The 12,102-nt window shown below is 48.1% G+C and overlaps 1 protein-coding gene across 1 annotated transcript in view; it reads left to right on the top strand.

The window, feature by feature from the left end:
- Positions 1-415: 415 nt before the first annotated feature.
- The window catches only part of LOC139543168 (uncharacterized), a 132,958-nt gene continuing 121,271 nt past the window's right edge, over positions 416-12,102 (top strand). The window contains exon 1 of the mRNA XM_071349418.1: positions 416-627. The gene's annotated coding sequence lies outside the window, so the exon portion shown is untranslated. The remainder of the gene's footprint in view (positions 628-12,102) is intronic.

Below are 12,102 nucleotides of genomic sequence, written 5' to 3'. Positions count from 1 at the left end.
ACAGACAGACAGACAGACAGCAAGATAAAGGGCAAGTGTCAGGATGAAATGAAAGATAGAGCAATCAACAGCAAAGGAAAGAAGAGGGAGAGAAAAAACGGCAGGCAGACAAACAGACCTACTCATTAAATGTCTCCCCTAATTCACTCAATACCTAACCTTCTGCAGAGACCTATCGACTTTACCAGGAGAACCAAACCCCCAAATCATTAAAAGTTAAAGGAGAGCAACGAGCAGTAAGACACCAGATTTACTCGGAGAGAGAGAGAGAGAGAGAGAGAAGGAGAGAGGGAGAGATGAAAACACAGATGATTTATTTCTCATGGGGAGAGATAGTGAGAGTGGGTGGGGAGGGGGCAGTTACAGCGCGCGCTGAAATACGCGAACCGATTCCCACAGAGAGACAGACGGCATCAGTCGTGTCTGAGCTATGGCGAGCTGCGCTGTTTGTTCTTTTACCGAGTCGTGAGAGCAGATGCTCTGAAACGATTTTGTTTTTGAAAATAACTACTAGACCGAAAACACCGAACAGGCTACTTCTGAGGTTTGTGTTCCGGTTAAAGTTTGGATTTTAGACAGTGCACTGCGTGAAGCAGCTATATCGCCTCTACCTACACCGAACAGCAGGTAGGTCCAGTTGACATGTTTATCTGTTTGTTTTGATCCATTTTCTATCGTTTCTCAGTGATGCATTCTAGTGGAGAAAATAGAGAGAGACATTTAAGCAAGGGGACATTTTCCATTAGGCTAGCACAGATGCGCGCTTGTGTGTGCGTAGTAAAATGTATGCGGTGAAAAAGTGTCTGTCCCTAACCACGTTTCCATTTTATGTGAGTAAAGTCATGACATATAAAAAAAATCATGACAGCTGTGATAGAAACAGGAAGTTTCGGTACAATTTTGTAAAATGCCGACAAAACATTTGTGTCTGTACACTTATTTTGGGCGAGAAATGGCGGTGGAAACGCCTTTATGCGCAAATATTGATATAACAACCATCATATCGAAGTAAACTTGGAGTCATGCGATGATATGGTGTGTGGTCCTCCCACTACGACTGGGGAAACCATGTAGTTTATTAGGCTACAGATGAATTAAGTTAGGATGAACTTCACAGGGTGGTGAAAGTGCACGGTGATCTTTTATGCTCCTTTCCAATATATATTGAGGGTCTGATTCTGGTGATATAATTATCGATGTTTGACTACAGTTTGACAAATAAAAATGATCTCGTCCTTATCCATAATAATCCAATTGTTGACAACTGCAAGCCCGCTATTCGGGGCCTTTCTGCGTGTGGGCATTTTGCAGTAACGCCCCCTTTCTAGCATCCCATTGGTTCCTGCATGAATCCCGAGCATGCTTCATGCTTCAAGTATTATCTAAAAGTATTTGTTTTTTCGCCCCTCCTATCGGAGTCCTCCTCGCTACCTAGCGGGAGACGTGTAAATTGCGATTTTACTTTTGATTTAGAGAAAAACACTTTTGGGTGAACTGTTGGAAACATGGAAATAGAATGATTATTCAAATTCTATAGTTAGAATATAATAGTGGGCACTTTGAATACAGTGTTGTTTGACATGACAACAAATGAAAATGCCAGGGAGGAGTTATTGTGACAGGGTAGGAACCAAAGTGTTGATAAGTGTTTCCTAGGAGGCCCTGTAATCTTTGGCTACATTGAATGTTTTCTCTTAACTACTTCATGTAGCTAACATATTCTTGCTTTGCATATTCGTCTTTGATTTATGAGATACTGTTGCACAAAACATGCAGATGTAAGTATTGGCAGCTAATAGGATTTAGGCCCAATTTGCTAAGAAAAGACAAACTAGCTGATGCTGAAAAAACAAACGAATAGTGTCAGTATAGAACGCTAGTGGGTACAGTATTGTTATCATCAACATTGTTGCATATGCTGCATTGGCCAGACTGAACGGAAGTGTCTGGTGGGAGAGGGGAGAGTGATGACTCAAGTAGCGAAGTAAATTACATTACACACGGCGTATAACATTTAACAAACCAAAACATTCAGAGCTGTCTGTCCCATTCCCAGGTAGGTTACAAGGCGCTTCGTCGCCAGTACCTATGACTGGTCGCTTGATCATGTTTTTTCCCCTGGGTGCGGTACAGCACTGGGTGCCAGCCGGTTAGGAACACATCTTAACGCCTGTACCGAGTGAGGCTCGTTGTGACAACATTACCCTCAGGTGGCACATCACTGAGCCCTGGTTCCCAGAGTGGGCCGGGCTTTAGGCGAACCTTGGCACATAAACACAATTCTTTCAACCGAGTTCCGGTGTTCACGGTGTTAGAGAGAATTGACATCATAATTTCCAGCACCACATAAAACATAAAGCGGAAAATGACATCATCAACCAATTAGTAGGCAATTAGTATTCAATGCCTTTTCATAATTGGTTAAATCACGATGCACACTGAGGATGTCATAGGAAACACTTGATCTTCCTCTATTCTTTCCCCCAAAATCTAGAAAAGTGCCATTTTCACATATGTTGATGTTGGGGTCATGCTGGAAATGACATTTCTGATTAAAAAGTGTTGTTTCCCGCATGTGAGTTCGATTGTTCAGACACAAACGTTTGTCAAGAGTGGTAGAAATGGAAGAATAACCTCTCCCGGTAATAATCTCTCCCGGTCCACAACGTAGCGTCTCGCCCCTTCAGATGGCATTTCACGGGAGTCTACTCCGACTCCGATGCTCAGTGTCACCCTGGATCGTGCCAACAGTGACGTCAGGGTAGAGTCTACAATCTATTTTTCAAGATGAGGGAGCCGAGTGCCCCGTTGGGAATGGTGGCCTCGAACCCTCCTTTACGCATTTCCGCCAGTTGTTCTGATTCAGCCCACATTGGAGAGGGTGCACCAGGAGGGCTTACCATTGATTCTTGTGGCTCCTCGTTGGCTTCTTTGATGATAGGCTAGGACCCACTGGGGTGACTTTATCGACGCTACCTCGAGTTTAGATTATTTAAACATGCAGCTGCAGCTCAAGACTTTTCTGGTCTCGTATTTATAGAGTTTGCAAGAAAGGGGCGGTTCCGTCAGGCTGACACGCTCTCTGACCTCACTGAGGGGTGTGACTTGTCACTTGTACAAAGTTATGTAAAACAATTATCTCTTATAGTTTTCACAAATCACATCCCTCTCTTAACAAAAACAGTTTCATCATTTTTTTCATATTAAATTCACAACACATAGTATGTAAACTCCAGCTAGTAGTGGGTATACTTTCCGAGTTACAGGGTTTCCTTTAAAACGTTTATGACATCACAAAATAACAAACAAAATTACATTAGTGTTCTATAGATCTCCTTTGACCTCTGACCATTCCCCACGTTCTATGTTAGAAATGTTGTACAAGTATTATACACCATTTTGAAGATAAACTTGTTTTTAATCCCACCACAGTGTCCGATTTCAAAAAGGTTTTACGACGAAAGCATACCATGCGATTATGTTAGGTCAGTACCTAGTCACAGAATAACATAACACAGCCATTTTTCCAGCCAAAGAGAGGAGTCACAGAAAGCAGAAATAGAGATAAAATTAATCACTAACCTTTGATGATCTTCATCAGATGGCACTCATAGGACTTCATGTTACACAATACATGTATATTTTGTTCGATAAAGTTCATATTTGTATCCAAATATTTCAGTTTACATTGGCGTGTTATGTTCGGTAATGTTTTGCTTCCATAACATCCGGTGATTTTGCAGAGAGCCACATCAATTTACAGAAATACTCATAATAAACATTGATAAAAGATACAAGTGTTATGCATGGAATTATAGATAAACTTCTCCTTAATGCAACCGCGTGTCAGATTTTAAAAAAGCTCTACGGAAAAAGCACACCATGCAATAATCTGAGTACAGCGCTCTGAGACCAAAACAAGCTATACAGATACCCGCCATGTTGTGGAAGTCAGAAATAGCATTATAAAATATTCACTTACTTTTTTTTTTTTTTTTTTTTTGCCCCTTTTCTCCCCAATTTTCGTGGTATCCAATCGCTAGTAATTACTATCTTGTCTCATCGCTACAACTCCCGTACGGGCTCGGGAGAGACGAAGGTCGAAAGCCATGCATCCTCCGAAGCACAACCCAACCAAGCCGCACTGCTTCTTAACACAGCGCGCCTCCAACCCGGAAGCCAGCCGCACCAATGTGTCGGAGGAAACACCGTGCACCCGCCCCCCTCGGTTAGCGCGCACTGCGCCCGGCCCGCCACAGGAGTCGCTGGAGCGCGATGAGACAAGGATATCCCTACCGGCCAAACCCTCCCTAACCCGGACGACGCTAGGCCAATTGTCGTCGCCCCACGGACCTCCCGGTCGCGGCCGGCTGCGACAGAGCCTGGGCGCGAACCCAGAGACTCTGGTGGCGCAGCTAGCACTGCGATGCAGTGCTCTAGACCACTGCGCCACCCGGGAGGCCCACTTACCTTTGATGATCTTCATCAGAATGCACTCCCAGGAATCCCAGTTCCACAATAAAAGTTTGTTTTGTTTGATAAAGTTCATCAATTATGTCCAAATACCTCCTTTTTGTTTGCGCGTTTAGTTCACAAATCCAAATTCACACGGCGCAGGCACTTAGTTCAGACGACAGTTCCATTACAGTTCGTAGAAACATGTCAAACAATGTATAGAATCAATCTTTAGAATGTTTTTATCATAAATCTTCAATAATATTTCAATAATATAGAAATGAAAAGGAATGCAGCTAACTCTCACGGGCGAGACTTAGCTCATGGCATTCTGCCAGACCTCTTAGTCAATCAGCTCTTATTATCTCCCCCTTCACAGTAGAAGCCTAGTTCTATAGACTGTTGACATCTAGTGGAAGCCTTAGGAAGTGCAATCGGACCAAATTTTACACTGTATATTGGATAGGCAAAGACTTGAAAACCTACAAACCTCAGATTTCCCACTTCCTGGTTGGATTTTTACTCAGGTTTTTGCCTGCCATAGGAGTTCTGGTATACTCACAGACATCATTCAAACCGTTTTAGAAACTTCAGAGTGTTTTCTATCCAAATCTACTAATAATATGCATATCTTAGCTTCTGTGCCTGAGTAGCAGGCAGTTTACTCTGGGCACCTTATTAATCCAAGCTACTCAATACTGCCCCCCAGCCATAAGAAGTTAACTAAATAATAACACGTTGATAATAATCACAGTGTAGATAGTGACTGTCTGTCTCCCCTCTACTCTAGAGCCATAAGGGATCAATACTTAGGGTTCATTTTCAAGGCAATGTTACTGCATTAGCAAAGACATTGACATTTTACTAATTTAGCAGACAGTCTTATCCAGAGACACTACAGTAGTGAGTCATTTAGCAGACTCTCTTATCCAGAGTCACTACAGTAGTGAGTCATTTAGCAGACTCTCTGATCCAGAGTCACTACAGTAGTGAGTCATTTAGCAGACTCTCTTATCCAGAGTCACTACAGTAGTGAGTCATTTAGCAGACTCTCTTATCCAGAGTCACTACAGTAGTGAGTCATTTAGCAGACTCTAATCCAGAGCCACTACAGTAGTGAGTCATTTAGCAGACTCTCTTATCCAGAGCCACTACAGTAGTGAGTCATTTAGCAGACTCTATGATCCAGAGCCACTACAGTAGTGAGTCATTTAGCAGACTCTCTTATCTAGAGCCACTACAGTAGTGAGTCATTTAGCAGACTCTCTGATCCAGAGCCACTACAGTAGTGAGTCATTTAGCAGACTCTCTGATCCAGAGCCACTACAATGTGTTTGTATGGGCTAATAGCAGTAAGGACTGTTTGTTGTTCCATGTAGTGAATCTGTAAGGCCAAAAATAATTTTCATCAAATACATTTTTTTACATTTTTTTTTTTTATGCTTCAAAGGGTCTTAAAATGTCTAATCAAATAGTTAAATGAACTGGAAGGGCTTCCATTGAAGTCATTATGTATTGCGATTCGAAACTAAGAAAACAAGTTTTGATCATTCATGGAAATTAAAAGTGTTGGAAACAAATTGACTCCCTATATATATAAAAAAAAGATGGAGAACAATCTATGAAGTAAAAATACTGGAGTTTTGGTGCAAGTACAGCCAACTAGCACAAAAAATAATATTGCGACATTGTCGAAATGATAAGATATATCGTCAAAAGTAATATCCCAATATTTAAACGGTGTCGATTTATTTCCCCCATCACTACTAAACATCGTTATAAGCGTCATCTGTGCTTGATATATTTAGGAAACCGGCACAAAATAGTCAATTTAATTCAGCTCATGCTAACATGGTGTGTGTATTCACCAATGGAATCAGCTGGGTCATGTCCATGTTACATAACCAATGGAATCAGTTGGATCATGTCCATGTTACATAACCAATGGAATCAGTTGGAGTTTGTCCATGTTACATAACCAATGGAATCAGCTTGTCCATGTTACATAACCAATGGAATCAGCTTGTCCATGTTACATAACCAATGGAATCAGCTTGTCCATGTTACATAACCAATGGAATCAGCTTGTCCATGTTACATAACCAATGGAATCAGTTGGATCATGTCCATGTTACATAACCAATGGAATCAGTTGGAGCTTGTCCATGTTACATAACCAATGGAATCAGTTGGAGCTTGTCCATGTTACATAACCAATGGAATCAGCTTGTCCATGTTACATAACCAATGGAATCAGCTTGTCCATGTTACATAACCAATGGAATCAGCTTGTCCATGTTACATAACCAATGGAATCAGTTGGATCATGTCCATGTTACATAACCAATGGAATCAGCTTGTCCATGTTACATAACCAATGGAATCAGTTGGAGTTTGTCCATGTTACATAACCAATGGAATCAGTTGGAGTTTGTCCATGTTACATAACCAATGGAATCAGTTGGAGCTTGTCCATGTTACATAACCAATGGAATCAGTTGGAGCTTGTCCATGTTACATAACCAATGGAATCAGTTGGAGCTTGTCCATGTTACATAACCAATGGAATCAGCTGGGTCATGTCCATGTTACATAACCAATGGAATCAGCTTGTCCATGTTACATAACCAATGGAATCAGCTTGTCCATGTTACATAACCAATGGAATCAGCTTGTCCATGTTACATAACCAATGGAATCAGTTGGAGCTTGTCCATGTTACATAACCAATGGAATCAGTTGGAGCTTGTCCATGTTACATAACCAATGGAATCAGCTGGAGCTTGTCCATGTTACATAACCAATGGAATCCGTTGGAGTTTGTCCATGTTACATAACCAATGGAATCAGTTGGAGCTTGTCCATGTTACATAACCAATGGAATCAGTTGGAGTTTGTCCATGTTACATAACCAATGGAATCAGCTTGTCCATGTTACATAACCAATGGAATCAGTTGGAGTTTGTCCATGTTACATAACCAATGGAATCAGTTGGAGTTTGTCCATGTTACATAACCAATGGAATCAGCTGGAGTTTGTCCATGTTACATAAACAACAAAAGATGGTGAGTGTGTTGCTGATGTTATTTCTGTTTGAGATGTAGGGTCTGCTCTCTCAGTGATGATATTTTGTTGTGATAATCGGTCACTGGCTTGCTCTATCCAAATGGTGTAATCCTTGTTGGTGGCTCGGGCACCTGCTCATTCCTCACAGTCCTTGATTTTTTGCACTTAGGCCTCGGAGGTGTAGGATCAGGCTGAGGCTCCCCTCCTTCTCCTTCTTCTACTGTTGGGAGAAGGAGGGGAGCGGGACTACTGTTGGGAGAAGGAGGGGAGCGGGACTACTGTTGGGAGAAGGAGGGGAGCGGGGACTACTGTTGGGAGAAGGAGGGGAGCGGGGACTACTGTTGGGAGAAGGAGGGGAGCGGGCCCTACTGTTGGGAGAAGGAGGGGAGCGGGGACTACTGTTGGGAGAAGGAGGGGAGCGGGGACTACTGTTGGGAGGAGGAGGGGAGCAGGCCCTACTGTTGGGAGAAGGAGGGGAGCAGGGACTACTGTTGGGAGAAGGAGGGGAGCGGGGACTACTGTTGGGAGAAGGAGGGGAGCAGGACCTACTGTTGGGAGAAGGAGGGGAGCAGGGACTACTGTTGGGAGAAGGAGGGGAGCGGGAACTACTGTTGGGAGAAGGAGGGGAGTAGGGACTACTGTTGGGAGAAGGAGGGGAGCGGGACTACTGTTGGGAGAAGGAGGGGAGCAGGCCCTACTGTTGGGAGAAGGAGGGGAGCAGGCCCTACTGTTGGGAGAAGGAGGGGAGCAGGCCCTACTGTTGGGAGAAGGAGGGGAGCAGGCCCTACTGTTGGGAGAAGGAGGGGAGCGGGACTACTGTTGGGAGAAGGAGGGGAGCGGGACTACTGTTGGGAGAAGGAGGGGAGCGGGGACTACTGTTGGGAGAAGGAGGGGAGCAGGCCCTACTGTTGGGAGAAGGAGGGGAGCGGGCCTACTGTTGGGAGAAGGAGGGGAGCAGGCCCTACTTTTGGGAGAAGGAGGGGAGCAGGCCCTACTGTTGGGAGAAGGAGGGGAGCAGGCCTTACTGTTGGGAGAAGGAGGGGAGCGGGGACTACTGTTGGGAGAAGGAGGGGAGCAGGACCTACTGTTGGGAGAAGGAGGGGAGCGGGGACTACTGTTGGGAGAAGGAGGGGAGCGGGCCCTACTGTTGGGAGAAGGAGGGGAGCGGGCCCTACTGTTGGGAGAAGGCGGGGAGCAGGCCCTACTGTTGGGAGAAGGAGGGGAGCAGGGACTACTGTTGGGAGAAGGAGGGGAGCGGGGACTACTGTTGGGAGAAGGAGGGGAGCAGGCACTACTGTTGGGAGAAGGAGGGGAGCAGGCACTACTGTTGGGAGAAGGAGGGGAGCGGGACTACTGTTGGGAGAAGGAGGGGAGCGGGACTACTGTTGGGAGAAGGAGGGGAGCGGGACTACTGTTGGGAGAAGGAGGGGAGCAGGCACTACTGTTGGGAGAAGGAGGGGAGCAGGCCCTACTGTTGGGAGAAGGAGGGGAGCGGGGACTACTGTTGGGAGAAGGAGGGGAGCGGGGACTACTGTTGGGAGAAGGAGGGGAGCGGGACTACTGTTGGGAGAAGGAGGGGAGCGGGACTACTGTTGGGAGAAGGAGGGGAGCGGGACTACTGTTGGGAGAAGGAGGGGAGCGGGGACTACTGTTGGGAGGAGGAGGGGATCGGGGACTACTGTTGGGAGAAGGAGGGGAGCGGGACTACTGTTGGGAGAAGGAGGGGAGCGGGGACTACTGTTGGGAGAAGGAGGGGAGCGGGGACTACTGTTGGGAGAAGGAGGGGAGCGGGACTACTGTTGGGAGAAGGAGGGGAGCGGGGACTACTGTTGGGCGAAGGAGGGGAGCGGGGACTACTGTTGGGAGAAGGAGGGGAGCGGGGACTACTGTTGGGAGGAGGAGGGGAGTGGGGACTACTGTTGGGAGAAGGAGGGGAGCGGGACTACTGTTGGGAGGAGGAGGGGAGCGGGACTACTGTTGGGAGAAGGAGGGGAGCGGGACTACTGTTGGGAGAAGGAGGGGAGCGGGTCTACTGTTGGGAGAAGGAGGGGAGTAGGGACTACTGTTGGGAGAAGGAGGGGAGCGGGGACTACTTTTGGGAGAAGGAGGGGAGCGGGTCTACTGTTGGGAGAAGGAGGGGAGCGGGGACTACTGTTGGGCGAAGGAGGGGAGCGGGACTACTGTTGGGAGAAGGAGGGGAGCGGGGACTACTGTTGGGAGGAGGAGGGGAGCGGGGACTACTGTTGGGAGAAGGAGGGGAGCGGGACTACTGTTGGGAGAAGGAGGGGAGCGGGGACTACTGTTGGGAGGAGGAGGGGAGCGGGGACTACTGTTGGGAGAAGGAGGGGAGCGGGACTACTGTTGGGAGAAGGAGGGGAGCGGGGACTACTGTTGGGAGGAGGAGGGGAGCGGGGACTACTGTTGGGAGAAGGAGGGGAGCGGGACTACTGTTGGGAGAAGGAGGGGAGCGGGTCTACTGTTGGGAGAAGGAGGGGAGTAGGGACTACTGTTGGGAGAAGGAGGGGAGCGGGGACTACTTTTGGGAGAAGGAGGGGAGCGGGTCTACTGTTGGGAGAAGGAGGGGAGCGGGGACTACTGTTGGGCGAAGGAGGGGAGCGGGACTACTGTTGGGAGAAGGAGGGGAGCGGGGACTACTGTTGGGAGGAGGAGGGGAGCGGGGACTACTGTTGGGAGAAGGAGGGGAGCGGGACTACTGTTGGGAGAAGGAGGGGAGCGGGGACTACTGTTGGGAGGAGGAGGGGAGCGGGGACTACTGTTGGGAGAAGGAGGGGAGCGGGACTACTGTTGGGAGAAGGAGGGGAGCGGGTCTACTGTTGGGAGAAGGAGGGCAGCGGGGACTACTGTTGGGAGAAGGAGGGGAGCGGGGACTACTGTTGGGAGAAGGAGGGGAGCGGGGACTACTGTTGGGAGAAGGAGGGGAGCGGGAACTACTGTTGGGAGAAGGAGGGGAGCAGGCCCTACTGTTGGGAGAAGGAGGGGAGCGGGGACTACTGTTGGGAGAAGGAGGGGAGCGGGACTACTGTTGGGAGAAGGAGGGGAGCGGGGACTACTGTTGGGAGAAGGAGGGGAGCGGGGACTACTGTTGGGAGAAGGAGGGGAGCGGGAACTACTGTTGGGAGAAGGAGGGGAGCAGGCCCTACTGTTGGGAGAAGGAGGGGAGCAGGCCCTACTGTTGGGAGAAGGAGGGGAGCAGGCCCTACTGTTGGGAGAAGGAGGGGAGCAGGCCCTACTGTTGGGAGAAGGAGGGGAGCAGGCCCTACTGTTGGGAGAAGGAGGGGAGCGGGCCCTACTGTTGGGAGAAGGAGGGGAGCGGGGACTACTGTTGGGAGAAGGAGGGGAGTGGGGACTACTGTTGGGAGAAGGAGGGGAGCGGGACTACTGTTGGGAGAAGGAGGGGAGCGGGAACTACTGTTGGGAGAAGGAGGGGAGCAGGCCCTACTGTTGGGAGAAGGAGGGGAGCGGGGACTACTGTTGGGAGAAGGAGGGGAGCGGGGACTACTGTTGGGAGAAGGAGGGGAGCGGGAACTACTGTTGGGAGAAGGAGGGGAGCAGGCCCTACTGTTGGGAGAAGGAGGGGAGCGGGGACTACTGTTGGGAGAAGGAGGGGAGCGGGACTACTGTTGGGAGAAGGAGGGGAGCGGGGACTACTGTTGGGAGAAGGAGGGGAGCGGGGACTACTGTTGGGAGAAGGAGGGGAGCGGGAACTACTGTTGGGAGAAGGAGGGGAGCAGGCCCTACTGTTGGGAGAAGGAGGGGAGCAGGCCCTACTGTTGGGAGAAGGAGGGGAGCAGGCCCTACTGTTGGGAGAAGGAGGGGAGCAGGCCCTACTGTTGGGAGAAGGAGGGGAGCAGGCCCTACTGTTGGGAGAAGGAGGGGAGCGGGCCCTACTGTTGGGAGAAGGAGGGGAGCGGGGACTACTGTTGGGAGAAGGAGGGGAGTGGGGACTACTGTTGGGAGAAGGAGGGGAGCGGGACTACTGTTGGGGGAAGGAGGGGAGCAGGCACTACTGTTGGGAGAAGGAGGGGAGCAGGCACAATCTTTTATTTTTATTTAAGTATAGCTAGGGGCACACTCCAACACTCAGACATAATTTACAAATGAAGCATTTGTGTTTAGTGAGTCTACCAGATAAGATGCAGTAGGGGTGACCAAGAATGTTCTGTTGAGTGTGTGAATTCAACCATGTTCCTGTCCTGTCCAGCATTAAAAAATGTAGCAAATACTTTTGGGTACCAGGCAAAATTTATGGAGTAAAAAGTACATCATTTTCATTAAGAATGAAGTGAAGTAAAAGTTGTCAAAAATATAAATAGTAAAGTAAAGTACAGATAACCCCAAAAACTACTTAAGTAAAAATTATTGAACGTACTACTTAAGTACTTTACACCACTGCATATCAAGAAGTTGATTAAACAGTATGATCGTTACACAGGTGCAACTTGTGCTGGGGACAATTAAAGGCCACTCTTAAATGTGCAGTTTTCTCACACAACACAATGCCTCATATGTCTCAAGTTTTGATGGAGCGTGCAATTGGCATGCTGACTGCAGGAATGTCC

Source organism: Salvelinus alpinus, chromosome 17 (genome assembly GCF_045679555.1).
Source record: "Salvelinus alpinus chromosome 17, SLU_Salpinus.1, whole genome shotgun sequence".
In the NCBI taxonomy this organism is placed as follows: domain Eukaryota; kingdom Metazoa; phylum Chordata; class Actinopteri; order Salmoniformes; family Salmonidae; genus Salvelinus; species Salvelinus alpinus.
This window is presented reverse-complemented; position numbering and strand designations above follow the sequence as displayed.